Source organism: Palaemon carinicauda, chromosome 37, assembly GCF_036898095.1.
Source record: "Palaemon carinicauda isolate YSFRI2023 chromosome 37, ASM3689809v2, whole genome shotgun sequence".
Lineage (NCBI taxonomy): Eukaryota > Metazoa > Arthropoda > Malacostraca > Decapoda > Palaemonidae > Palaemon > Palaemon carinicauda.
In genome coordinates, this window is record NC_090761.1 from 47823836 (window position 1) to 47849595 (window position 25760).

The 25760-nt window shown below is 45.6% G+C and overlaps 1 protein-coding gene across 1 annotated transcript in view; it reads left to right on the plus strand.

Moving 5' to 3' along the window:
• The window catches only part of LOC137629636 (RNA polymerase I-specific transcription initiation factor RRN3-like), a 118470-nt gene that overhangs the window by 134 nt on the left and 92576 nt on the right, over positions 1-25760 (plus strand). The window lies entirely within an intron of this gene.

Here is a 25760-nt window from a genome sequence, read left to right on the forward strand (position 1 = left end):
TGTTATATTCCATAATGGACATTTCAATTGAAGGTGAATTGATACAATAGTCAACTTTACTAAGCTTAGGGTTATCGCCTACTGTATATTTTTTGTAATTGTATAATACTGTTATTGGTTTTGTTATAGTTACGGACGGAAAATTCTTTTTTACTAAAAAACCCTTAACATCCGTTTTCGGTAATTTTGTATCCGTTTTCTTTGAAAATTACTTAATTTTCACTGGAAATAGAAACTTAATTATCTAAGAAATGATAATCAATGGGGTTAACGTGCGCAGCTCAACATGTACCGCTTCCCAGTACATAGGAGCTTGATGTTTTTCCACGAGTGAAGCAAGCGCACGGCACAGCAAAAACTATTGAATTTCTAAAAGATACCCCCCTCCTTAGATGGTCTAATTGGTTTTTGGTTTATTTGCTGTTGAAAAGGTCAATTTCAATAAGAGCACATTATTTACTACAGGAATTTTTTTTTCTGTTCAAAATGTTTTTCCTTCCGTAACTATAATTTTACCCTGTTATTTTCCGTCAGATACATTAATCATATAGCTTTCCAGCATAATTATGCAGATCATGGTTATAGGGTTCAAACTAATGTTAAAGTAGTGATCTATTGAAATATGCTGATTATGATATTTTGTGTATTTTGTTAAAATATAAAATTAAACCTTATTGTTTTCATTAGGAATATTGTATTACAGCAAAACATTATTGAATAATTTTCTATGTATTATTGTAGTGTATTACAGGGCAATGTAACCTAGTAAAAAAACTACTTTGTCTTATAGAAAAAATTATGCTCTCTTCGAAAATGACACTCGTTCCTGTCGCAAATGAATAGTTTCAGAAAAATATATAGCTGAAGTTTATCATGGGAAACCTGGGATTTTGAGTAGGGGAAAACAGGAATATATTGTAACCCAAGCATACCCACCTAACCTAAACTAGGTGGCCGGGTTCTCCTCGCAACAAGCACCGTCCTTGCTCTTCATCTTCCATAATTCTGTATGACCAATGATACTATTATTAGAACATTTATCACTTGGCATCAATGTATCCTAGTATGATTCGTTCACTTACCTTAAATACTGCAGATTATTTTCTAGTGATTACACTCTAGACAGCTTTTTAGTGAATCGTGAGCTTTATAATTGTTATAATAAATTGGTTTTACTATAATTCTGGTCTGAACATTTTGCAATGGAAGATAATGCATTTCCCTTAGGAAAACTCCTGCTTTATTTAAAAAAATGACATTTAAATTTGGGTTTGATAAATAATTACTGAGATATACTCTGATATATCTGCCGATAATGAGGGACACCCACACCCAGTGGGAACCGGGAGTTTAGGGTGAGGAAAATATACTGGGAAAACGGTAATTAATGGTAAAAAATCTTTTCTCTATACTAATAAATAAGCAGCAAGAAATACCCTAATATATCCGGGGTGGGAACCGGGGTTTTAGGATTGGGAAAATGTAAGGCAACTGGGAAAATGGTGAATAGTAGTAAAACAAATATTTTTTTCTATACATTTTCTGTGACGTATGATAAATCCTTGGAAAACTACGCAAATTATCTGCATCCTATAATACGGTGCTATTTTTCATTTGTTTGTTGACATTAAGGGTTTTAGACGTAGTCGCTCCTGTTCATTCGTTTGATCATGCCTTGGTGTGCAGTAACCGTTTTAAGCTTTCTGTGGATTTACTCCCATTCGTTTCGTCTGTACATACCTTTGTTGAGTATTATTATTATTATTACTTGCTAAGCTACAACCCTAGTTGTAAAAGCAGGATGCTATAAGCCCAGGGGCTCCAACAGATAAAATAGCTCAGGGAGGAAAAGGAACAAGGAAAAATAAAATATTTTAAGAAGAGCAACAACATTAAAATAAATATCACTTTATAAACTATAAAAACTTTAACAAAACAAGAGGAAGAGAAATAAGATATAAGATAGACCAGTGTACCTGAATGTACCCTTAAGCAAGAGAACTCTAACCCAAGACAGTGGAAGACCATGGTACAGAGGCTATGGCACTACCTAAGATTAGAGAACAAAGGTTTGATTTTGGAGTGTCCTTCTCCTAGAAGAGCTGCTTACCATAGCTAAAGAGTCTCTTCTACCCTTACAAAGAGGAAAGTGGCCACTGAACAATTGCAGTGCAGTAAGAAGAATTGTTTGGTAATCTCGGTGTTGTCAGCCGTATGAGGACAGTGGAGAATATGTAAAGAATAGGCCAGACTATTCGGTGTGTGAGTGTATAGGCAAAGGGAAAATGAACCGTAACCAGAGAGAAGGATCCAATGTAGTACTATCTGGCCAGTCAAAAGACCCCATAACTCTCTAGTGGTAGTATCTCAACAGGTGGCTGGTGCCCTGGCCAACCTACCACCTACCATTTTTCACCCTTTTGCACACTAGCCGCCCTTTCACTTTTTTTCGTATATTTCTTAGTCCCTCCCCCTTTTTACTTCTTCCAGTATGAGTCGAAATACCATTCTCTACTGGAAAATCAAGTATTCTACGAGAAGAGATTGTTTTTCACATGCACATTCAAGTATTCTACTCGACTTGCCCCTGGTAATTCAGTGTGTTTGTATTCACTGATGTAATAATAAGAGTACATATTTCGAATTTTCACAAGCGTAAAACTCGTTACCCCCGTTTCAGTTGTTTCAAATTGTTTTCCTCATCGTAACATTTCACATTATTCCCATACTAATAATACTTATTTTGGACTTGGTGCTATCAATTCATTATTTATGTCTTCGATCATTCTACCCCTCTATGTACAGAATTTTGCATTTGCGCAAGTTCTAGCGGGTTAACTTGTTCTGTTATAGTTATTTGTTCCAGTGCATGTACAAACTCTCCGCTATTTATAGGGGTACTGTATTACTTTCGGTGAAGTTGAAAAACGAGCCAGACAATTTTAGTGAGGGATGCCGTTACACTCGATATGCGGTTGCAAGATGTCACCCTAGTGGGGAGAACCAGGGGGGTCGACTGCTGGCTGTGGTTTCTTTGAACCGCGTCTGGTCGGGCTTCTTGCGTCCTCTATTTGTGTGTTCTGGGGAGGCACTCTTGGGTGCTGACCTTGCTACTCGTGTACGTCGATGTCGCTTTCTATATGAGCAGGCTTTAATCTATCCACGGTCAACCAGTCTTCTGCTCCATGGACCATGATTTTAAATGTCCTCTTCGTTCTCTCCAGCACGCGATAGGGCCCTTTGTAAAGATGTGAGAGTTGGGGGGTGGCGGTGATCGTCCTGCCTGATGAAGACTGAAGACGTAGCGGCAGGTGTCCAGCGAGGCAGGCCTGAAATGCTTTGTCGTATCCGCGTACGTTTTGTGGCAGGGTGTGAATTTTCCTGCCCTTTCCCGTAGCTGGGCGAGGCTGATGTCTTCGGTGTCTGGATTGGAGGGGAAGAACTCACCAGGGACCATGATGGTCTCCCCATAGACTTTTTCTACCGAAGAGGCGTTGCCGTTTGCTTTTGGGACTGTTCGAAAACCAAGGAGGACCCAGGTAAGTTGCTTGACTCAATGCTCGTCTGTGCATCGGGCCATTAAGGCTGTCTTCAGGAACCGGTGGCTTCTTTCAACCATGCCGTTGGCTGCAGGGTTATAGGCCGTCGTGCTGTGCAGGTTGGTCCCTATCAGGAGGGTGAGGGATGCCCACAGGTCTGAGATGAAAGCGGGACCTCTGTCGGTTGTCATGCCGTTTGGGACCTCGAAACGGCTAATCCAGCGGAAGAGAAGAGCCTGAGCACAGGCGTCCAATGATGCTTCAGTCACGAGAGTCGCCTCTGGCCACCTCGTTGAACGGTCGATGATTGTGAGGAGGTACCTGGCGTCGCTCGAGAGTGGTAAGGGCCCCACAATGTTGACGTGGATGTGTCCGAACCGTCGTTTGGGTTGAGGGAAACTGCCGACTCCTGACTGGGTGTGACGGCCTACCTTGCTGGTTGGGCAGGTCGTGCATGCACGTGCCCACTCGTGTGCGTCCTTCCTGATTCCTGGCCACACGAACTTGTTGGTCATCATCAGCTTGATAGTAGTCATTGATGAGGGGTACAAGAGGCCGTGGATGACGTCGAATACCAGCCTTTGTCTCGATGGAGGGATGAAAGGTCGAGGGCGGCTTGTGCTGGTATCGCAGAGCAGAGTGGGGCCGTTGGGATGTAACTTAGACTTCCTCCCATTGAAGTGAGGTCGAGGAGGACCTTGCGTCTGCTGTGGCGGAATCGGCTGTTTGTTCCTGGGCGATGCCTTCGTAGTCCACCCCGATATGGATGGAGTTGATACTGTACTGACAACGGAATCTTTCTCCCAGGGATGTAGCTGATAGACCAGCCGAACTCAGAGATGGCCGCCGTATGTCGTTGCTGTCAGGCGGAATTGCATCCCTGGGCTTGGTGAAAGCATGGACTAGAGGCAGGTGGTCCCTTCAGCAAGTATTTGAGATATTTGACGGCATGGTACACTGCCAGAAGCTTGCGGTCGAAAGTGCTGTAGCGAGTCTCGGGTGGTTTTAACGTCTTCCTGAAGAAGGCGAGTAGTAGGGACACGTCGTTGATCACCTGCTCAAGGACGGCACCGCACGCAATGTTACTGGCATCCGTAGCTAACCTCGGGGGCCCCGGGGTCCTGGTAGGCCAGGGTTGTGGCCTTGCAGAAGGCAATCTTTGTTTGTGTGAAGGCTTCTTGTTGAAGAGTACCCCACTATTTTCTTCGGTTTCCCCTTCAGGACGTTGAGAAGGGGGTCATCACGCCTTTTGGGTATTAGTTCACCATGCCGATGAATTCCTGGAGGGACTTCATGGAGGTCGGCGTTGGGAACTTGTTTATGGAATCCATGCCCCTTTTTGAGAGTTCGTGCCCCAGGAACTCCACCTTCTCAGCCCTGAAAGTGCATTTGTCGAAGCGTACCACAAGGCCATTCCACTGCAGTCGCTTCAGAACCGTCCACACGTGCCCCAGGTGTTCCTCCTGTGTCTTGGAGAGCACGAGGATGTCATCGACATAGACGGCGTAGAAGGGAAGGTCCCCCAAAATGCTGTTCATCAGACGCCTGAAAGTCGCTCCAGCGTTTCTCAGGCCGAACATCGTGTAGGAGAATACGTAGTACCTGAAGGGGGTGATGATGGACATCTTTGGGATATCGTCGTGGTGCACGGGGACTTGAAAATAGGACTTTAAGAGGTCCATCTTGGAGAAAATAGTGGCCCCGTGGAGGGCTCTGGTGAGATCCTGCATGTTGGGCAGTGGGTAGTGGTCAGGTATCGTGGCCAGATTGAGGCATCTATAATCACTGCAGGGCCTCCAACCCCCGTCGGGTTTCTTGACCATGTGCAGTGGAGAGGCCCATGGGCTGGACGCCTTTTTGCAGATTCTTGTGCGCTCCATCTCCTGGAAGGCACTTTTGACGTCCTGAAGCTTCTGCGGAGGGAGGCGTTGGAACCTGCAGTGGGTTGGGACGTCAGTCGTAGAGATATGGTGAAATATCCCATGTTTGGCGGGGACGCCCTCCAGTTGTCGGAGCTCGGGTTTGAAAACCTATGGGAATTTCTGCAGCAGGCGGCTGTATTCTTGGGGTGTGACTGAGCACACCCTGGGGAGGCTGGGTCCACTGGAGAGATGGTGGGATTGGTAGGTACCCTGGTCCACTAGTCGTTTGCAACATACGTCTACCAGCAGTCCGTGGTGAGCGAGGAAGTTGGCACCCAGGAGGGGCCCCTTGACGTCTCCGATCAGGAAAGGCCAGCTGTAGTTCTGGCCCATGATGGATATCTACAGTGTTCTCGTCCCATAACAGGTGATGGGGCTTCCGTTCGCGGCAACCAAAGAAGCCCTGTCATCTTATGAAAGGCCATGGTCGTCCTTCGGGGGCGGGATCGTTACCATTGTAGCACCGGTATCCACCAGGAACCTTTTTCAATATTTAACTTAGCCGGTGATTATAATAGCTGCAACTCTGTTGCTCGACAGAAAATCTCTACGGAAAAATTCGCCAGCGATCGCTACACAGGTAGGGGGTGTACTCAACAGCGCCATCTGTCGTTCAGATACCCAGTACTCATTGTAAACAAAGAACTCAATTTTCTCTCTGTCGGGCTACCGGCAAGACCTACTAATTCGCTGTTGCTAACTGGATTTGTTTTCACAACTATTTGGTGAAGTACACTATTCTAGTTTTGAGCTTTCGCTATGCAGGTGTTTTATCTTCATCTTAAATCTTGAACTCGTTTTGGATAGATTTAATTATGGTGACAAAGAGAGTATGGACTTTCTTTCACTTTTAAATGGCCGACCCTTCCCTTAGACGGAAGTGTGTTTAGGCTTTTAGTAATTATCTTATCACGTTATAGATTTTCCTCTATATATTTTATATCTCTCCGCCTTTATTAGGCCTCTTCGATTAACTTTCCATTTTTTATAAACATATAAAAATAAATTTTAATGCTTTGTTCATATAGACCTTTCCTGAGAGTAGGCGGTCCTAACTTGGAAACCGAAGTTAATCAACGTTGAGCCCTTTATATCGCCTTTAGTTTTTAAAGAGCTAAGGATTTAAAACTTTTTAAATGTAATATTTTATGAAAGAATTTCTTTGATAGTCTTCGTACTGTTTTCAAAGATGAACTAACGTTTAGTTTTTTATGCTACGCAGTTGTTGACGTTCAGGACGTTCAACATGCGCTCTATCGTTACGATAGAGAGAGAGTGTATCACGGTTTCACTTTGCAGTAAGAGTAAATCGATTCTGACGTTTTGTTCATTCTTTCTTAGCTTAAATGTTTTAAATTCTAATTTAAAGGAACTTTTTATTTGAAAAACCTTTCAGTTTTTTCCTTTAGACAACATGTTTTTTTTTGACGATATATAATTGGGCTCTTCTCTTAGGTGCGAAATCAAGAGAGAAAGAGAGAGAGAGATAGAGACGGAGGGAGAGAGAGGAGAGAAAACGTTCCGTTCAAGCGGGTAACGTTGTTCTCGTGTTACTCACGTCCCTAGTCGCTGTACGGGGAGGAAGGATAAAACGTTTTTAGGTTTTTATTCTCGTCCCCAGGCTATGTGCGGTGAGAGATTGAAAACGTAGTTATATGAACTAGTGTTTAGTCTCTTTCCCAGCCACTGATTTTTTTTTTTATCTTAAAATATGTTTTCTGTTTTTTGCTGGTATTATGAGCTTGCATTATACGACTGATTTCGCAATTACTACCTTTTAATGAAGGGTAGAATTGCGTGTTTCAGGTAGAAATAAGTGCAAAACAGAAAATCGAAGTGATAAAGTGATATGCGCAAAGTGTTACAGTGTTGCGTCCGAGGCGCAAAGTGTTACAGTGTTGCGTCCGAGGGTTCGTCTGTTCGTGCCTGTCGTTCACCTAGTCCGGGACCTCTTACATGCTCCCAAGCCCAGGGGAGAAGTAATGTCAAACGACTTATGGGTTCGAGAGGCCTTGACCAACGAACAGACGTTTTCCCTCTATGGTATCGGGTGTATCTTACCAAGATCTCCCCTACCATAAGACGAGAGAGACGTTGTTTCTCCTCGCCATCCGTAGGCTTTTCGCATAAGAAACCTGTCACAAGGTTTCGAAGCCCTTAAGCGAAAGTCAGTCCTTTCAGGACAGGTCCAGCGTCCTGGTTACAACCATTAGGACAGCTCTGACCCTATGCAGTCATCGGATAACTGCTCGCCGCCTAACAAAAGCGTAACACAGACTCCGAGAGTCTTTTTTTGTAGGCAAAGTGTTGCGGTCACAGACGTTACCCTTGTCTATTACCACAACCATTTCCGTTGATCCTTAAGGGGTTGTATGGCAAAACATGCAGTATATGCTTGCCTCCCTTATGGAAGACTATTCTGCCGATTAGTCCGTTGAGTCTAGCCGTTTATCTCATCGAGATCCTGGCTTTCAGCCAACCTAACGTTCCTTTGTGCTTACTGTTGACGTTGGCGTAGCTTAGTCACGTCAGTCAGGTTGTTTAGAACCACACTCGATGCGGTCTCGTGTGGTTTTTCAGCCGCATTTGGACGTTAGGCCACTGGCTGATGCTCCTTTTGACGTTCAAGACGTTCACTAACAATCGGAGTTGACTTGTTTTGACGCTGTGCGTCAACCTACGCATTCTAGAGTTGTTTTGACTGCTCAGTCTAGGCAGTCAAAGCAGTCTCGAGTGGACGCTGTGCGTCCTCACGCACCTGTTGTGGTTGACAGTTCAGTTGTTGACAGTTCACAGACTGTCAAGCAGTCACATGACGTTGCGTTCTGGTCCGCTACTAATGCACCAGTGAGAGACTCAGCTTTTATCGGACAAGGTTCCTGTAGATGAGGAAGTTGCTGTTCTCCCTCCTACTGATATTCCCTTGAGGACTCTGTCAGATGGAGAGGAGCCTAAAGCTGCTTAGCCTCCTATGGACTTTAATTAAATCATGATGATTTTTTTTAAGGATCTTCGTCCGGATCTTTTTGTAACTGCTGCTCCTCGTTCGCCTAAACGTCAGAGCTTACACTAGGCCTAGCTACTTCGAAGCCGTTGTTTTTAAGCTAGTGCTCTCTCGCTCTCCTAGAGAGCGTTACGTTGGCTAGGCGACTGGTTTTTCACCAGGAGGAGTTTGGGGGATACAGCCTTTGCTTTCCCTTCTTTTAAACTGGTTTATAGAGCGAGAGTCTGATATGACACAAGAGAAGTTCTCGGCTTGGGAGTTCATGCCTCTGCCCAGATAGACTTCTCAATTCTGGTAGACTCTCCCTGGCGCCTAGCCAGGAGACGCTCCAAGTTGTTTACAGGTCAACTTCACAGCTGTTGTCGAGCCTTTGAAGTTTTGCTGTACTATTATGTCACGCATAACAAGGCTTTCAGGGATGGTAAACGGTTCCGCCTCAGTCGCTAACCCCGTCTGTTGCCACACCTGCTCCCGTAGACCCTAAATGGGCTTTGCTGCAAGACATGCAGTCCAAGCTTGCGTCCTTGATAGAGGACTTAAATGCGGAGAAGGTTGCTACCGAACCTTCTGGCCAACAACCTTCCAACCGGTCGGTTGTGCGCCCTGTTGACGCTGAGGTAACCTACTCGCGTCTGCCAGTTGAGGTGGTTCCTCCACCGATGCGACCCAGTGTGGGTTGCCAGCCGCACGTTGACGTTAAGCGACGCTCGGAGGTGGTTGTTGACGTTCAGGACGTTCAACAACCAGCAGAGGTGACTTGTTTTGACGCAGTGCGTCAACCTCAGCAACCCGGTAGGGTGTTGACTGCACAACCCAGACGGTCTAGACAGTCTCGGGTTGACGCTGTGCTTCCTCGCGCACCCATGGTTGTTGACAGTTCACAGACTGTGCAGCAGTTCCATGATATTGCGTCCGGCTCCGTCACGCATCCACCAGTGCGACCGGATTCAGCGAGCCAGACGTTGCCCACTCCGTTGCCGTTTCCTCATCAGTTTCGGATGAGGAACCCTCTGATGAGGACGTTGCTGAACAACAAGACGATCAGCCCCCAGCCCTGCTATCCATCCAGAAGATGCTGAAGAAGGAACGCTGCTCAGTCAGGCTGTGGATGAGTCTGGTAGGGACGCTGTCATCCGTGGATCAATTTGTGTCACTAGGAAGACTATACCTCCGTCCTCTTCAATACCATCTAGCTTTTCACTGGAAAAAGGACAAGACGCTAGAAGCGGTCTCGATCCCGGTTTCCGGAAAGATAAAGTCTTGTCTGACTTGGTGAAAGGACAATATCAACCTAAGAGAGGGTCTTCCCCTGGCTGTTCAGACTCCCAACCACGTTCTCTTCTCGGACGCATCGGACGTAGGCTGGGGTGCGACATTAGACGGTCGGGAATGCTCGGGAATATGGAACTCGAGTCAAAGGACAATGCATTTCAACTGCAAGGAGCTACTGGCAGTACGTCTGGCCTGGAAAAGCTTCAGGTCTCTCCTTCAAGGCAAAGTGGTGGAGGTGAACTCGGACAACACCACGGCTTTGGCGTACATCTCCAAGCAAGGAGGGACCTACTCTCTGACGTTGTACGAGATCGCAAGGGACCTCCTCACCTGGTCAAAAGGTCTAAACATATCACTAGTAACGAGGTTCATCCAAGGCAACTTGAATGTCATGGCAGATTGTCTCAGTCGGAAGGGACAAATAATTCCAACAGAATGGACCCTCCACAAGGATGTATGCAAGAGACTTTGGGCCACCTGGGGCCAGCCAACCATAGATCTCTTCGCAACCTCGATGACCAAGAGGCTCCCAATATTTTGCTCACCAATCCCGGACCCAGCAGCAGTTCTTATAGATGCCTTTCTCCTAGATTGGTCACATCTAGATCTATATGCATTCCCTCCGTTCAAGATTGTCAACAAGGTACTGCAGAAGTTCGCCTCTCACGAAGGGACAAGGTTGACGCTAGTTGCTCCCCTCTGGCCCGCGAGAGAATGGTTCACCGAGGTACTTCGATGGCTAGTAGACGTTCCCAGAACACTTCCCCTAAGGGTGGACCTTCTACGTCAGCCACACGTAAAGAAGGTACACCAAGGCCTCCACGCTCTTCGTCTGACTGCCTTCAGTCTATCGAAAGACTCTCGAGAGCTAGAGGCTTTTCGAAGCGATTGCTAGAGCAAGGAGAACATCCACCCTTAGAGTCTACCAATCGAAGTGGGAAATCTTCCGAAACTGGTGCAAGTCAGTACAGTGAACCCTCGCTACTTCGCGGTTCGACCATCGCGGATTCACCACTTCGCGGATTTTTTCCATAACCCATATATATACAGTAATATATATATATATATATATATATATATATATATATATATATATATATATATATATATATATGTATGCATGTATTTATGTATATATGTAGGTATGTATATGTGTATACATATAAATATATATATATATATATATATATATATATATATATATATACACACACACACACATATATATATATATATATATATATATATATATATATATATATATATATATATATATACATATATATATATATATATCTAAAGTAGGAAGATGTGATGTAGTTCTAAGGGAAAAGTATGGGAAATATGTCTGGGTAATAAGCAAAGCTCTACCTCCAGTTTGTTTCTACATTATGATCAGAGATAAATGTAAACAAAACATTGGTTGCCATTTTTTATCGTGCTTTTTAGCATGTTTAGGAAATGCATGATATAAAATCACCTTTAATATTTGTGCCTGTTTTAGTTTAGGGTACTGTAGTACATGCATTAAGTGTTCTGTACATTAAAGGGTAGTTTGTTAACAGTACTACGTACAAGGGAAGGTTTTAAAAGTCTGAATATACATGTTGAATAAATAGGTAAATATGGTGTCACTACTTCGCGGATTTTCACCTATCGCGGCCGCGACTGGAACCTATCTACCGCGATAAACGAGGGTTCACTGTATCCGTATCCTCGACCAGTACCTCTGTAACTCATATAGCTGACTTCCTCTTATATCTGAGGAAAGAACGATCTCTTTCAGCTCCCACTATCAAGGGTTACAGAAGCATGTTGGCATCAGTCTTCCGTCACAGAGGCTTAGATCTTTCCAACAATAAAGATCTACAGGACCTCCTTAAGTCTTTTGAGACCACGAAGGAGCGTCGTTTGGTTACACCTGGTTGGAATTTAGACGTGGTACTAAGATTCCTTATGTCAGACAGGTTCGAGCCGCTACAATCAGCCTCCCTGAAAGATCTCACCTTAAAGACTCTTTTCCTGGTATGCTTAGCCACAGCTAAAAGAGTCAGTGAGATTCATGCCTTCAGCAAGAACATCGGATTCTCATCTGAAACGGCTACATGTTCTCTACAACTTGGTTTTCTAGCCAAAAACGAGCTGCCTTCTCGACCTTGGCCAAAATCGTTCGATATTCCAAGCTTATCGTATGTTTGGAAATGAACTAGAAAGAGTCTTATGCCCTGTAAGAGCTCTTAAGTTCTATTTAAAACGAACTAAACCTTTACGAGGCCCGTCTGAAGCTTTATGGTGTTCAGTTAATAAACCATCTTTGCCTATGTCAAAGAATGCTTTATCCTATTTTATCAGACTGTTAATACGAGAAGCTCATTCCCATCTGAATGAGGAAGACCAAGCTTTGCTGAAGGTAAGGACACACGAAGTTAGAGCTGTCGCAACTTCCGTGGCCTTTAAACAAAATAGATCTCTGCGAAGTATAATCGACGCAACCTATTAGAGAAGCAAGTCAGTGTTCGCGTCTTTTTATCTTAAGGATGTCCAGTCTCTTTACGAGAACTGCTACACTCTGGGACCATTCGTAGCAGCGAGTGCAGTAGTGGGTGAGGGCTCAACCACTACAATTCCCTAATTCCATAACCTTTTTAATCTTTCTCTTGAAATGTTTTTATTGTTGTTTTTGGGTTGTCCGGAAGGCTAAGAAGCCTTTCGCATCCTAGTTGATTTGGCGGGTGGTCAAAGTCATTTCTTGAGAAGCGCCTAGATTAGAGGTTTTGATGAGGTCCTGTTGTATGGGTTGCAACCCTTGATACTTCAGATCCTAGGGGTCGCTCAGCATCCTAAGAGGATCGCGAGGCTCCGTAAGGAAGACGTACTTAAAAAGGCAGAGTAATTGTTCAAGTCGACTTCCTTACCAGGTACCTATTTATTTTGTTTAGTTATTTTGATAACTTCTAAAATGAAATAAAAATTCTTAGCTCATATGATGTAAACATATTTTGCTGGTCTCTACCCACTCCCCTGGGTGTGAATCAGCTATTATAATCACCGGCTAAGTTAAATATTGAAAAATGTTATTTTGATAATAAAATAAATTTTTGAATATACTTACCCGGTGATTATAAATTAAAGGACCCTCCCTTCCTCCCCAATAGAGACACAGTGGACCGAGGAGAAAATTGAGTTCTTTGTTTACAATGAGTACTGGGTATCTGAACGACAGATGGCGCTGTTGAGTACACCCCCTACCTGTGTAGCGATCGCTGGCGAATTTTTCCGTAGAGTTTTTCTGTCGAGCAACAGAGTTGCAGCTATTATAATCACCGGGTAAGTATATTCAAAAATTTATTTTATTATCAAAATAACATTTTTCCTGAGTTTACGTCAAGGATGTAGAAGCCCATGTGATTGGGCCTCACCTGCTCCATGGTTGCTTGTAGGCGTGGTTGCCCACCTAGTTTTTTGGATGGGCGCTTGGTTGAACACACTTCCGTGCCGCTTTCCCCCAGACTCGGTGGAAGTAGCACCATCTGGGAAGGTCGGAGCCCTTGTGGTAGTGGTCCTCTTGTCATTGCCCTTGCTCTTGTTGGCATCGCTGCTGTTGTTGGTGCAGTGGGGGCCGTGGGCGGGAGTACTTGTATCTTCCGTCATGGATCGCATTGACCCCTGTATCGTCTGGCTCCGCTGGGTACTCATCTGTATTCTCTATGACGGCATTGATGGAGGTGGTGGCGGCGTATCTGGCATCCTGGGTTGCCAGGTGGAGTTTGTCGGACTTTGCAACCAACAATGACATTTCCAGGTCCTCGGCGCCTTTCAGCTAGGCGCGGATGCTTCGTGGAAGGCGACGGAGGAAGATCTCTTGATAGGCTTATCTCCCTGGGCCGCTCGTCGACGTCGAGCTTGTTCAGCTGGAGGAGGTCCAGCAGTTTGTCCCAGGCTGCTGAGGGGTGGATGTCACCTGAGGGGCGTTATCATTAGTTCGAGGACGCAGTGGGCCCTCAGGGGTACCAGGAGATCATAGACCTCCGTTAATTTATTTTAAGGTCTCTGTACCTCATGGGTCCCGGCCTCTGTCTCAGCTAGGAGGAGGTTCATTTGAACGCGTCCAGTGTCAGTGTTACCATCTCCATATCAGATTTTTTTCAATTCGTTGATGATGTTTGCTAACCTGAAGTGGGACTCGGCACGCTGAAACCATACTGTCACCGCGTCGGGTGTGAATGGAGGCAGCCGTTTGTGTTGTTTGCGTGACTACTGCGCCGTGCCCTTTGGTTGCGAGGGGCGAGGTACTATCGACTTCTGAATCTCTCATCGGACCTCACACTCCGAAACTCAGAATTGAGCCGTATTTAGTCCGCTAATGGAGTAGAAATTCCAGCCAGCCGAGTAGTTGCTAATTGCCATGGCAAAAAACTGCGTTTTGAAATGCCAGAACGCAAAATTATTTGCGCCGTAATGAGGCCGTTAGTGGCGTTGGGATATGTGAAGTTGCGAGCCCAAAAGATTTGTCGAAATCACTGTCGTAGGTCCGTTAAGGGAAACTCCATAGCAAAATTTTGCTACCGCCAAAACGCAAAATAACTTGCGCAGTGATGAGTCTGGTAATGGCGTTGAGGTGAATGGAGTCGCAAGCCCAAACGATGTCTTTGGGAATCGCCGCTGTAAGTCCGTTAACGGAAAACTCCGGGGTCACCAGTTGTGAGGTATAAGAGACAGACCATAGTCGAGTGATGCTTTATTTCCGAGACGGGTCGAATACATTGACCTGTGCGGACGGAATTGTAGTGACCTGGTTAGGTGACCGTCCGACCACAAACAGGTGAGAAATGCGGGCATTTGTGTTTTCTTACATTGATTTTATGGTTATTATAAAATCCTATCCTTGACATATAACAATGAGTCTTACATAAAAATGAAGGGCAGGTGATTCTGCGCATGAATGCATAAACAGTATTTACAGGGTATTTACGCAGAATATGTGCAAAGGTAAAAAGAGTGCTACAAGCGTTATAAGATGTTGTCCTTACAATATATATATATATATATATATATATATATATATATATATATATATATATATATATATATATATATATATATATATATATATATATATATATATATATATATATTATATATATATATATATATATTATAAAATTTATTTATTTAATTTATTCATTCATTCATCTTTAAGGTCATCCCTGAACAGTATAGACTCAATAAAGCTGTCAAGACATTGGTTAGTGTACAGTACAGTATTCATATTTTCACTGCTAATCCATAGATGAACCCCCAAGCAAATCATTAAAAAACATTAGCCTCTTCATCTATCAGTATAAAAGGCTCATCCTTGCCTAACCTTCTCGTCAGTTGCTTTTTTACCTGAATATCTTATCTTTCTCAAACTGTCACACTTGAGTTTTAGCTCAAAACCATCTGATATAACATTTTCTCTTCCCGGTACTCATTATAGAAAATGGTCTCATATATTAAAATGGGAAACATAAGTAATCTCCTACAGTGTTTTTAGCATTTCTTACATAATTTTGCTACTCCATTCCCTTTTTCTAGAAAATTTCATCAATCACTAAATAGATATGATTCCCAAAGTTAATGATATACAGCTTGTAATTTGCTCTTAGTCTTCAACATATTGCAAACACAAAAGTTGAAGTGAAATAGTGTTATGGAAACCATGGTTATTGTGGCATTCATTAAGGGTATTGTATAGTTAATGGGGTGGCACTTGTATTAAAAGACATTGAACAGTCTTGGTTGTGAGAAAAAGCTTCACAAATAGCTGTAGATACTAAAGAACATAATTTATATAGGCAAAGGCAGCAGTAGGAGTATTAGTAGTAATACAAGTAGTTACAATGAGAAATTGGCGCAGAATCTTAACCAGATTTAGACAATTTTGAAACTAAGTATTCTATCGTTACTACCACCATTGCTACTACAACTTATACAATTTTACCACTTTTGTGAAGACAACCACACTACTTTTCATCCCTAAGAATGTTGATACTACCCTTGCTGCTGATTACACTATTTCCTCTGGAATGCCCTTGCTGCTATTAATTTTCTTGGTAAACTTAATACTACTATATTTAATCTTCTGCTATATTTATCATAGTAGTTTTCCTTGTAATTATTACAACTGCTACTTCTGTCGCTGATACTTTATTACCTTTTCCTTTGAATTCCATCACAACTACTGTACTGTACTGCTGCTATTTATCCATATAATTTTACTGCAAATACTGCTGCTATGAATTTCACTGCTACCAATACTGCTATTACTTTTTATTATAACTTCATGTCTACTACTATTTGTTTTAGTTCCATGACTTCTACTCTTTTAGTTCCATAAATTCTACAGACCAGTCTTTGCTGCATCAGCAGAGACTCAAGATCAGAAGGCACATCCTTCCTGGCTTCTGAGTTGGCAGTCATGGAGACTCTCTGTCATGGTCACCCTTCAAGCAGTCTTGTAACTTGACCAATGGTCAGGTGCTGTTATGTACTTTGTAAAAAGGATGGTGTTATCAACTCTTGACAGTTGTGAGAAGTACAGGAGACTCATGCTGTCTGGTGTACTGTGGTCTTTTTTATTACAACAGGCAGTGAACCAGTGGGCAAACTATGGGTGAGGGATGCTTTGGTGTTCCAATTTTTAAACTAGTTGATCCAAAGATAGCACTGGGTATTTGAAATGCTTCGGCATAAAGGGCCATGTCACTCTTGCCAAGGAGTCATGCACAGGAGGCAGTGGAGAAGTGGAAATCTGCTTTGCCGGACTTTGTATTCCACTGCACAGTCTTCCTTTTGAGGGAAGAAGATTCCTTTATCAACCGAGCACCAGGTATATAACGAAGTACTGGCCAGGGCCTATCAGCCTACTATTCCCTATGATGGGCTGATAGAGGTTGCTGAGGTTGTTTCCCCATATCTCATATAGAACTAGTAAAACTGGCATATCCAGGGAAGTAAAAGAACTGACCAGTTTAGTCCTAGGGGTATTTTCTACCCACCCTTAAGCGAGTCTTCTTATTTTAAATATTAAACTTAGCTGGTGAATATATAAATAGCTGACGTCTCCGACGGTCGACAGATTCCAAAAACTCGCGAGCGATCGCCATGAAGGTTGTCGGGTGTGCCCACCAGCGCCGACTATCGGCCAGATACCGCATATACTTCTCAACCAAACCAGTTCTTCTCTGTCGGTGGTCCAGACAACATTGGTTCCGCTCGCGCTTGACCTCAAGTTTTCTACCGATTGGTGAAGTACTTGGTTTTGGTTTTATTGCTTTCGCTGTGTTGGTTTTTTGCTTCAATAAAACTCTTGAAACCCTTTTTTTATTTTTGTTGATGAACTTGGCTTCCCTTTGGATTTTCTTTGGATTTTCATAATGGCTGACCCTTCTCCTGTCTATCGTAAATGTGCGAAAGACTGTAACAAACGTCTTCCGAAAGCTTCTATTGATCCTCATACTGTTTGTGCTAATTGCCGGGGTAAATCCTGTCAATTAGGAGATCGGTGTGAGGAATGTGTTGTTTTATCGGAATTCGAGTGGTTGGAGTATGAGAAATATACTCGGAAACTCGAAAGAGATAGGGTGAGAAGCAGCTCTTCTAGATCTATAGATTTTTCCTCTTCCCATGCCCCTGAACCTAATCCTTCTCCTGTAGTGGTAGTTTCAGAACCCCCTATTGGCACTCATGAACCTTCAATGCGTGAAATGTTATTGGCTATTCAAGCGTTGAGTGAGAAGGTCGAAACCTTGGCATCGGACAGGAACCAGCTTATGTCCGACGTTAAGCTTTTAAAGAGCCAAAGTGGTAAAGTGGAAAGTCAAAGTGGTAAAGTGGAAAGTGCGACTAATGTGTTTAGTGTTGCGACGGAGGGTTCGTCTGTTCGTGCTTGTCGCTTATCTAGTCCGAGACCTCTTTCAAGCTCCCCTGCACCAGGGAGAAGGAATGTCGTAGGACTTAAGGGAGTGAGAGGTGTAAACCAACGTACAGACGTTCCCTCAAAGGTATCAGACGTTGCTCCTCAAGCACGTCCTTACCATAAGACGGGAGAAACTAAATTCTCCTCGTTTTCCGATGATTTGCCTCATAAGAAACCTTGGCGTAAGGTTTCAAGACCCTTAAAACGCAAGTCAGTCCCTTCAGGACAGGTCCAGCGTCCTGGCTGTAGTCATTGGGACAGCTCTGACCGTATTCAGTCATTGGATGGCTGTTCGCCTGTTAAGCGTAAACGTGATGCTGAGTCTGAGGGTCTCGTTCGGTGCGATGACTTGTATGCACAGACTTTGCCGACGTCACGGCCCGTTTCGACTCCCGTTGACCCGAAGTGGAGTGTCTTACAAGACACAAGACATGCAGTTGAAACTTTCATCCTTAATGGAAGTTTATGAGCATGACCAGGTTCGTAAAGATCCTTTGCTTGCGGTTCGCCAGTCCGGCAAGCGTGACTCATTTCTTCAACTGCCTAAGCGAGATTTGTCTCGTCATTTTGACGTTAGCGCTAATGTTATCGGTGCTGTTAAACGTGACTCTGATTGTGTTCCTCGTCAGTCACGTCAGTTACGTGACGTGGAACGTCATTTTCCGCAGTCTCAGGGTGACGTTCAGCAGCAGTCACCGCAGTCTCGACGTGACGTTCGTCGGCCGACTCCGTTGTCCCGACGTGACGTCGAACGACAGTCGCCGCGGTCGGGTGTTGTTTTTCAACCTCAAGACCTACAGTCTGTGCAGTCCCGACGTGATGTCGAACGTCAGTCGCCACAGTCTGTTGTTGTTTGTCAGCCTCAAGACTTTCAGTCTTTGCAGTCTCGACGTGACGTCGTTACCTCTGCTTTTGCTGCGGCTCCTTCGCATATTGATATAGCCTGTCAATCGTTGCCTCCTCGGCATGCTTCTCCGTGTCGCGAGACTTTGCCTTTGTCGGATGATGTTCCTTCGGATGAGGAAGTTGTTGATCCCCTTCCTGCTAATGTTTCTTTGGGGACTCTTTCGGATGGAGAGGAGCCTAGGGTTGCTCAGCAATCCCTTGACTTTAAAAAGATAATGCTTATCTTTAAGGATCTGTTTCCCGATCATTTTGTTTCTGATGCTCCTCGTTCACCTCCTTCTGAGTTCACGCTGGGCGTGACTTCTTCGACTCTGTCGTTCACGAAGTTGGTGCTCTCTCGCTCTTCTAAGAGAGCTTTGCGTTTGTTGGGAGACTGGTTAATGTCCAGGAGGAATTTAGGGAAGTCCTCTTTTGCCTTTCCCCCTTTCAAATTGGCTTCTCGTGCGAGCGTCTGGTATGACACGGGAGAAGTTCTCGGCTTGGGGGTGCCTGCCTCTGCCCAGGGAGACTTCTCAAGCCTTGTAGACTCTCCTCGTCGTCTGGCCATGAGACGCTCGAAGGTTTGCTGGTCCTCTACAGATCTGGATCATCTCCTTAAAGGAATTTTCCGTGCCTTCAAGGTTTTCAATTTTTTGGATTGGTCCCTGGGAGCCTTGAGTAGGAAAGTCTCGTCAGCGGACCGGGATGTCTCTATTCAGACAATGTCGTGCATGGACAAGGCAATAAGGGATGGCTCTAATGAACTAGCTGCTACGTTCACAGCAGGGGTTCTTAAGAAGAGAGAGACTCTGTGTTCTTTTCTTTCTGCAGGGGTCACTCCTTGTCAGAGGTCAGAACTTCTCTTTGCGCCCTTGTCTTCTGCTTTGTTCCCTCAACAGCTTATTAGAGATATCGCGGCGTCTCTTGTACAGAAGGACACTCATGATTTAATGGCCACGTCTGCTCGTAAGGCTTTACCTTCGTCTTCTCATGTCAGCAGACCTAAGTTTGACACGCCAGCGGCAAGGTTTATCCCGTCTTTTCGTGGCAGAGCTCCCAGTAGGGGAGGCTCTCGTGCCGATAGCAAGCGAGGCAAAAAGAGAGGATCTAAATCCTCCCGTGGCAGAGTCTGACTGCCCACGTCCTCAGACAGCAGTAGGTGCCAGATTGACCAACTTCTGGCAGGCCTGGGAGAAGAGGGGTGCAGACCGGGAGTCTGTTTTGTTGCTGAAGGAGGGTTACAAAATTCCTTTTGTACGAAGACCTCCTCTGGTGAAAGTTCCGATAGACCTCTCTCCCAGGTATCGAGAGGAGACAAAGAGACAGGCGTTTCATCTTCAGGTGTCTCTGTTGTTAGAAAAGGGGGCGGTGGTGAAAGTCTCGGACCTTCAATCCCCAGGTTTTTACAACCGTCTCTTCCTGGTTCCGAAGAACACAGGAGGTTGGAGGCCAGTGCTGGATGTAAGTGCAATCAACGTGTTTGTTGTAAAAACAAAGTTCACGATGGAGACCACCAAATCCGTTTTGGCAGCAGTCAGAGAGGGCGACTGGATGGTCTCTCTCGACTTGCAGGATGCGTACTTCCACATTCCGATACATCCAGACTCTCAACATTATCTGAGGTTTGTGTACAGGAAGGTGGTGTATCAATTCCGAGCACTGTGCTTCGGCCTCAGCCCTGCTCCTCTTGTTTTTACGAGGCTCATGAGAAATGTAGCGAAGTTCCTACATTTATCGGGGATCAGAGCCTCCCTGTATTTGGATGACTGGTTACTCAGAGCGTCGTCCCATCATCGCTGTCTGCAGGACCTACAGTGGACTTTGGATCTTGCGAAAGAGTTAGGCCTCTTGGTGAACATGGAGAAGTCACAACTGACTCCATCCCAGACCATTCTCTATTTGGGGATGGAGATACAGAGTCGAGTTTTTCGGGCTTTTCCGTCTGCCAACAGGATCGAGCAGGCTTTGCTCAAAGTCCGTCTCGTGCAAGAGAAAAACCGTTGCTCTGTGAGAGATTGGATGAGCCTCCTGGGGACGCTTTCGTCTCTGGAACAGTTTATCTTTCTAGGGAGACTCAACCTGCGCCCTCTCCAGTTCCACCTAGACGCCCATTGGAACAAGGAGAAGACTTTAGAGACGGTCTCGATTCCAATCTCCGATCCAGTCAAGACTTGCCTAGCTTGGTGGGACAGCAATATAAGACTTCGGGAAGGTCTTTCTCTGGCAGTTAAGAACCCAAACCATGTGTTGTTTTCAGACGCATCGGATTTGGGTTGGGGGGCGACTCTGGACAATCTGGAATGCTCGGGTCTTTGGTCCGCAGACCAGAGAAGTCTTCACATAAACTGCAAAGAGCTGTTAGCAGTCCATCTAGCGCTAAGGAGTTTCGAGAGTCTGATTCGAAACAAGGTGGTGGAGGTGAATGCAGACAATACCACGGCCTTGGCTTACATCTCGAAGCAAGGAGGCACTCACTCCCACTCTCTTTTCGTCATCGCAAGGGACCTTCTCATTTGGTCAAAAGATCGAAACATCTCTCTTTTGACGAGGTTCGTCCAAGGGAAGTTGAATGTCTTGGCGGACTGTCTCAGTCGAAGAGGTCAGGTGATTCCTACGGAGTGGACGCTCCACAAGGATGTGTGCGAGAGACTTTGGATGACTTGGGGTCAACCCACCATCGATCTCTTTGCGACCTCATTGACAAAAAGGCTCCCGACTTATTGCTCTCCGGTCCCAGATCCAGAGGCGGCCCACATAGACGCTTTTCTTCTGGACTGGTCTCACCTGGACGTTTATGCCTTTCCACCTTTCAAGATCCTAAACAAGGTGCTGCAGAAGTTCACCTCTCACGAAGGGACCAGGTTGACGTTGGTTGCTCCCCTCTGGCCCGCGAGAGAGTGGTTCACAGAGGTACTTCTATGGCTGGTAGACGTTCCAAGAAGTCTGCCGTTGCGGATGGATCTCTTGCGACAGCCTCACGTAAAGAGATTTCATCAAAGCCTCCCCGCGCTTCGTCTAACTGCCTTCAGACTATCGAAAGACTCTCTAGAGCTCGAGGGTTCTCGAAGGAGGCAGCTAGAGCGATCGCGAGGGCTAGAAGATCCTCTACCATCAGGATCTATCAGTCGAAATGGGAGGTATTTAGAGACTGGTGCAAGTCCTCCTCTATTTCCTCTTCCAGTGCCTCTGTAGCGCAGATTGCGGATTTTCTGCTTTATCTGAGAAACGGTCGCTCCCTCTCTGCATCCACCATTAAAGGCTACAGAAGCATGTTAGCTTCTGTTTTCAGGCATAGAGGTTTGGATCTTTCTAATAACAAAGATCTCCAAGACCTGCTTAAGTCTTTCGAGACTTCCAAGGAGCGTCATATTTCGACTCCTGCTTGGAACTTGGACGTGGTCCTACAGTTCCTTATGTCAGACAGGTTTGAACCGTTAAATTCAGCCTCCCTGAAGGATCTTACCCTCAAGACACTTTTTTTGGTGAGCTTGGCTTCGGCTAAAAGGGTTAGTGAGATACATGCTTTTAGCAAGAACATCGGCTTCTCCGCTAATAAAGCAGTATGTTCTCTTCAACTTGGTTTTTTGGCCAAGAATGAACTTCTGTCTCGTCCTTGGCCTAAATCATTTGAAATCCCCAGTCTTTCTGAGATTGTGGGGAATGAAGTTGAAAGAGTGCTGTGCCCCGTTAGAACTCTTAGATTTTATTTATCCAGAACTAAACCGCTACGAGGTTGTTCAGAGGCTTTATGGTGCTCCGTTAAAAAGCCCTCTTTGCCCATGTCTAAGAATGCGTTATCTTATTTTTAAATATTTAACTTAGCCGGTGAATATATATAGCTGCAACTCTGTTGCTCGACAGACAAAAAAACAGTAAAAACTCGCCAGCGATCGCTATACAGGTTGCGGGTGTGCCCACCAGCGCCAACTGTCGGCCAGATACCATACTCGATGTAAACAAAGACTCAATTTCTTCTCTGTCGACGTGTCGACAAGACGTACTTTACTTGCTGTTGAAACCTGGAGTTTTTCCCATCATATGGTGAAGTACTTTAATTTGGTTATGAGCTTTCGCAGTACAGGGTTTTTCTTCAAATAAATCCTTGAACTCTTTTTTTTGTATCGGATTCATTGTTGATGACTTAGATCGTTTTTTGGAATTTTCCCTTGACCAATTCAAAATGGCTGACCTTTCACAAGTTCCCAAGTTTAGAAAATGCAATGCTAGGGACTGTCATAGGCGTCTTCCAAAGGCTTCTCTCGACCCTCACACTGTTTGTTCCAATTGTCGGGGTAAAACCTGTCAATTGGAAGATCGGTGTGAGGAATGCGTGGGCCTTTCGGAATTCGATTTTATCGAATTTGAGAAGTATACACGCAGACTAGAGAGAGATAGGGTAAGGAGAAGTTCTTCTAGGTCGGTAGATTTTTCCTCTCCTCATGCCCCTCAACCTAATCCTTCCCCTGTAGAGGTTGTTCCTAACCCCCCTCTTAGCACTCAGGAACCATCGATGGCTGACATGATGCGTGCTATCCATGCCTTGGTGGAGAGAGTTGAGTCCCTTGCATGTGACCGCAATCAACTCATGGCGGATGTTAAGGAACTAAAGTGCCAAAGTGCAGCGGGAAGTGATAAAGTGCCTAATGTTTCTCAAAGTGTTGTGAACAGTGTTGCGCTTGAGGGTTCGTCTGTTCGTGCCTGTCGTCCTCCTAGTCCGGGACCTCTTGCAAGCTCCCAAGCCCAGGGGAGAAGCAATGTCGTACGACTCATGGGTTCGAGAGGCCTTGATCAGCGAACAGACGTTCCCTCTATGGTATCAGGCGTATCTCCCCAAGATCGCCCCTACCAACGTAAGACGAGAGAGCCCGTTTTTACCTCGTCGTCCGAAGGTGTTTCTCGTAAGAAACTTTGGACCAAGGTCTCACGACCTTTGAAGCGTAAGTCGGTCCCTTCAGGACAAGTCCAACGTCCCGGTTGTAGCCACTGGGTCAGTTCGGACTCGTTGCCGTCATCTGATGACTGCTCGCCGCCTAAGAGAGGCAAAGCGGTACCGCCTCAGTCGCTCACCCCGTCTGTTGCCGCACCTGCTGCCGTAGACCCTAAATGGGTATTGCTGCAGGACATGCAGTCCAAGCTTGCGTCCTTGATGGAGGACTTCAATGCGGAGAAGGTTGCTGCTGAACCTTCTGGCCAACAACCATCCAAGCGGTCTGTTGTGCGTCCTGTTGACGTTGAGGTAACTTTCTCACGTCTACCAGTTGAGGTTGTACCCCCACCGATGCGACCCAGTGTGGCTTGCCAGCCGCACGTTGACGTTAGGCGACGCACGGAGGTGGTTGTTGACGTTCAGGACGTTCAACAACCATCAGAGGTGACTTGTTTTGACGCGGTTCGTCAACCTCCGCAACCCGGTATGGTGTTGACTGCACAACCCAGACGGTCTAAACAGTTTCGGGTGGACGCTGTGCGTCTTCGCACACCCATGGTTGTTGACAGTTCACAGACTGTGCAGCAGTTCCATGACGTTGCGTCCGGATCCGTCACGCATGCACCAGTGCGACCGGACTCAGCGAGCCAAACGTTGCCCACTCCGTTGCCGTTTCCTCATCAGTTTTCGGATGAGGAACTATCAGATGAGGACGTTGCTGAACCACAAGAGGATCAACCTTCAGAACTTGACGAACCTAAGGCAACTCAACCATCTTTGGACTTTAGAAAAGTCATGGCTGTATTTAAGGAGTTGTTCCCTGACCACTTTGTTTCTGTGGCTCCTCGTTCGCCGCCGTCAGAGTTTGTGTTAGGCGTGCCTGCTACCACACCTGCCTTTACTAGACTCGTTCTCTCTCGTTCATCCAAGAGAGCTTTGCGGCTGTTGGGAGATTGGTTAGAGACTAAGAAGAGTTTAGGAAAGACAGCATTTGCCTTTCCCCCTTCTAAACTCTCGTCTAGATCGAGCGTCTGGTATGCCACGGGAGAAGTTCTCGGCTTGGGAGTTCCTGCCTCTGCCCAGGGCGACTTCTCAAGTCTTGTAGACTCTCCCCGCCGCCTTGCCATGAGACGCTCGAAGATTTGTTGGTCACCATCGGACCTGGACCACCTTCTTAAAGGTATTTTTAGGGCTTTCGAAGTCTTTAACTTCCTAGACTGGTGCCTAGGAGCCCTGAGCAGGAAAATCTCTTCTGCAGATAAGGATGTTTCCTTGCTCATTATGTCCTGCATGGACAAGGCCGTCCGTGATGGGTCCAACGAGCTAGCCGCCTCATTCACGTCCGGAGTCCTGAAGAAGCGAGAGTCTCTATGTTCTTTCCTGTCTGCTGGAGTGACGCCATGCCAAAGATCCGAGCTACTCTTTTCTCCCCTTTCCAAGTGCCTGTTTCCTGAAGTCTTGGTAAAGGAAATTGCCTTATCTTTAGTTCAGAAGGACACCCACGATCTAGTTGCGTCCTCGGCTCGCAAAGCTCCCCCTTTGCCTACATTGTCTGCTAGACCGAGGTTAGACACTCCAGCGTCTCGCTTTATTCCGCCCTTTCGTGGCAGAGCCTCCAGCAGAGGAGGTGGTCGTGCTGAAGGGAAGCGAGGGAAGAGGAAAGGATCCAAGTCCTCTAAGGGCAGAGTCTGACTGCCCGCAACTTCAGACAGCAGTAGGAGCCAGACTCAAGTACTTCTGGCAAGCCTGGGAGAAGAGAGGCGCAGATCAACAATCTGTGAAGTTACTCAGAGAGGGGTACAAGATCCCTTTTGTACGCAAACCCCCTCTAGCGACGTCCCCCATCGATCTCTCTCCCAGGTACAGAGAGGTAGAAAAGAGACAAGCCCTGAAACTGGAAGTGTCTCTTTTGTTAGAGAAGGGAGCGGTGGTCAAAGTCTCGGACCTTCAATCACCGGGGTTTTACAACCGTCTCTTCCTAGTATCAAAGAAGACAGGAGGGTGGAGACCGGTGCTAGACGTCAGTGCTCTGAATGTCTTTGTCACAAAGACGAAGTTTTCCATGGAGACCACAAAGTCAGTCTTAGCAGCGGTCAGAAAGGAAGACTGGATGGTCTCGCTAGACCTAAGGGACGCCTACTTCCACATCCCCATTCACTCAGACTCCCAACCTTTTCTGAGATTCGTCTTCGAAGATGTGGTTTTCCAGTTTCGGGCCCTGTGCTTTGGCCTAAGCACAGCTCCTCTCGTA